The sequence below is a fragment of the Pseudophryne corroboree genome, chromosome 6, assembly GCF_028390025.1.
Source record: "Pseudophryne corroboree isolate aPseCor3 chromosome 6, aPseCor3.hap2, whole genome shotgun sequence".
In the NCBI taxonomy this organism is placed as follows: Eukaryota; Metazoa; Chordata; class Amphibia; order Anura; family Myobatrachidae; genus Pseudophryne; species Pseudophryne corroboree.
In genome coordinates this window covers 492585777-492589629 of record NC_086449.1, presented here as the reverse complement: position 1 = coordinate 492589629, position 3853 = coordinate 492585777, and the positions used below count along the sequence as shown (strand labels likewise).

Below are 3853 nucleotides of genomic sequence, written 5' to 3'. Positions count from 1 at the left end.
AGCAAAACAGTACTGTAGATCTTCAGCGTTTGTGTATTGCACATGACCTGAATTCCCTCCCTGTGCAGGCTCCCAGGGGGGAAGGGCGATGGGGGTAGGGGGAGATGATGGGAAATACTGTACTGTGCCTTTGAAATGCAATTACATGAGCGTCCGAGTCCACTACGGCATACTGTAAACCAACACCAATGGGAAGGAAATGCCAACCATTTTTTTTATGTGTTCCCGTGACATTCATTTTAAAAAAAATGTTTTTCTCTCTAATACATCCAATGGAAGGATGCACACAGGTTTCACATAAATCAAAGTACATCTGCAGGAGCGATTCTTTACGCTAAATGCAACTGCACAACGGCAATGAGTAGAAATGAGTGTATTCTGACGCTACTAAGTGAGCAAAACAGTACTATACAGTAGATATTCGGCGTTTGTGTATTGCACATGACCTGAATTCCCTCCCTGTCTACTGCATTATCTGTGCAGGCTCCCAGGGGGGAAGGGCAATAGGCTAGCAGGAGGCGGTGGAAAATACCGTGCTTTACAAATGCGAGCGTCCGAGTCCTCTAAGGCATAAACCAACACCAATGGGGTGGGGGCCGGGCGCTGTTTGCAGTACTTTCACACATGAAATTGGGAGTCTCTCATGAGGCGTCATGGGCTAGGGGTGAAGGCTCCCACCTCCCACGCTGGGGGTCCAGGGTTCGAGACGTGACGTGCCTTTTTTTTTTTTTATTGTAATAATACACTGTATCATGCATTCGAGAGAACAACGCCCAGATTTGTATTTCCTACAAAATGCACATGGTACGTACTGTACACTACTGTAATGTTTAAATGACTTGCTTTATACCATAGACAATTTTTTGGAAATAAAAAAAAAACTTCATCTATTGTAACTGTGATTGTGCTGTTCATTAATTCATATTTTTCATACTGTATTGTACTGTAGGAGAGTGCAACAAATTGTGGAGGAACTAACTCGTGAGGATGATGAGCGTACTGCTTTGCAAATAAAACGAATTCTCCATTCCAAGTATGACCTGGACATATCGGCCACCAGCATCAGAAGGATGCGACGGAAAATGGGATGGACCTTTGGCGCAACAAGGTAAAATACTGAAAGCAGTATAAACCATACAGTAAATGTACTGTTAGTAATCCCTTGATACGTGATATAACAATGCCATAAATCATTATACAGAGTGTGTACTTTATACTATATACAGTATGTGTGTGTGTATATACTGTATATATTCTATCCCAAAAGAGATACCTACTGTATAGGCACTCAGGGACAGCAATGAAGCATTGCCGGCTTATTGTGATGATTACATACTGTATACTGTGTGTGTGTGTGTGTGTGTGTGTGTGTGTGTGTGAGTGTGTATGTACAGTATGTATATATATATATTACTCTGTATGTACCTTAATGTATGTACAGTTTAATGTATACAGTAGGTATATAATACAGTATACTGCACATACAGTCTACTGTATATACAGTAATCTGTAAATCTGTAATTTCATAACTGTATCTGATTTCATTATTTTTGGCTCTTCACAGGATATCTCCAATGATAAGAGATGTGAATAAAGAAAAGAGAGTGGAACAGGCACGGCGATGGATTGAGAGTGGTGAAACATTTGATGATGTAATTTTCACAGATGAATCGTCTGTTGCCCTTGAGCGGTTCTCCAGAATGTCATTCCGGAAACGTAACCATATCTCATTAAAACCACGCCCAAAGCATCCATTGAAAGTCCATGTATGGGGAGGCATATCACGATTATGAGCTGGTCCCCTATTATTTTTCGAAGGTACAGTACTATACTTTATTCTGTGCCTGTGTTCTGTAAAAATACATGCTGTACTGTAGAGTACATGTAACTGCACAATAAAAGGAGTTGCTTATTAATGAACAACATTTTTTGATTTCTGTAGGGATCATGGATAAGAAATTTTTCCAAGAAACAATAGTAGAGGAATGTATGGTGCCATTTGTGAATAAATATTACTCAACTCACCATAGGATATTCCAAGACAATGATCCTAAACACTCCGCCTCAGCCAAATTTATGGAAGAGAAAGGTATGAATTGGGAACGCACACCACCAGAGTGAGTATTCTTTCAACAGTGTACAAGTAAAATTTTGGATAGCACTCTAGTACTGTAAATTTATTTTTTTGTTTAATAAACAGTACAATATTGTATGTTTAATTTTCTCTATTTACTGTAATGTCATTAATTTTTTCTATACGCTTTTTTTTTTTTTATATATAGATCACCAGACATGAACCCAATCGAATTAGTGTGGGCTCAATTGAAGAGGTACATTAGGAGTGTTGCGAAGCCAACAACAAAACAGCAACTGTTGGATGGGATAAAGACATTTTGGCTAGAAGTACTCACACCTGAACATTGTAATAATTATATAAATCACCTGTATAAAGTATTACCTGTTGTAGTCGAAAGAAATGGTCAAGCCACAAATATGTAGTTCTGTACTGTATTTTCTGTTTAAAATTTTAAATTGGTGCATTATTAAAAAAAATTATAAAATTGCCTTTGTCTGATTATTGCATAAACTAATGTAGAATATTATACAGTAGTAATGTTATTGATGTGTATGAACAGTTATTTTCAGTTTTATAAGTCCTGAATAAGAGTACTGTACATTTTGATCAGTGCAGTACATGGAATCGGATGTTGTAATAAATACTTTTTTTTACATTAATATTGATGCTTTTCCAATAAATATTCAATTTTACAGTATGGTACGGTACAGTACATGAGGGTACCTGTACAGTATGATACGTCATTATGGGGGAGAAATACTGTATCCACTAAATGTACAGTAAAATGTTTTTTTCTTATTACAAACACACAAATGCATCTCAGATGGAAATATGCTATACACAGCAGACAGCTTATGGTGACAGAACTTCCCTACTGTATCCCCACCCATAGTCGTGGTATATTTTAGATTGCCTAATGAGACACTCCTGCAGCATTGCCAATGATTCATGTAAAACCTGTGTGCAAACAGTATCTGTATTGAATGCAAAGTACAGTAAGAGTACAGTATACAGTATTATCAGAGCCATACCTGACCAACATGATGCCCTAGGCTAGATTTTGGCTGATGCCCTCTTGCATAGATGCTACGTAGTTCCGCCTCTAACCCTGCACCCCTTTCCCAGCACCATCACCCATTTTGTCGCTTCTACCCCCTATAATCTAAATAAGAACAATGTGCACATTTAGTGCCAGCCCAAAACAGTGTACAGTATGTTCTTGCTGGGAAGGGGCATGGTAACACAATAATACCCGAAGATGAAATGACACAACACAGTACTGCAACTTTATTCACATTATATCATGCAGTAGTGTCTCTTATTCTCATTACATCATATCATAGTACCACATTACTCCTAACAGTATTGCCCCTTATTCACATTACACCCCACCACATTCATCTTTATTTACATTAGACCACAGGTTCTCAAACTCAGTCCTCAGGACCCCACACAGTGCAGGTTTTGCAGGTCTCACAGAATCACAAGTGAAAAAATTAGCTCCACCTACTGTATGGACCTTCTAAAATGTGTCAGTTAGTAATTAATACACCTGTGCACTTGCTGGTTTACCTGCAAAACATGCACTGTGTGGGGTCCTGAGGACCGAGTTTGAGAACCACTGCATTAGACCATGCAGTAGTGCCCTTTCCTTATGTTACACCAGAAAATATTGTAGTACACCTTATACACATACAGTACAGTAATACCACACATTAGTAATGCATTTCATATTTACATTTTCTGATTTAATTTCATAGAGCCGCAGTCACTCAC

General features: G+C 38.3%; 1 long non-coding RNA gene across 1 annotated transcript; it reads left to right on the top strand.

Annotated features, from left to right (window-relative positions):
* Positions 1-954: 954 nt before the first annotated feature.
* Positions 955-2530, top strand: LOC134935388 (uncharacterized). The gene is made up of 4 exons (XR_010180105.1): positions 955-1108; positions 1565-1818; positions 1943-2117; positions 2283-2530. It is a non-coding gene; the product is annotated as an uncharacterized LOC134935388 (long non-coding RNA).
* The last annotated feature ends 1323 nt before the right edge of the window (positions 2531-3853 follow it).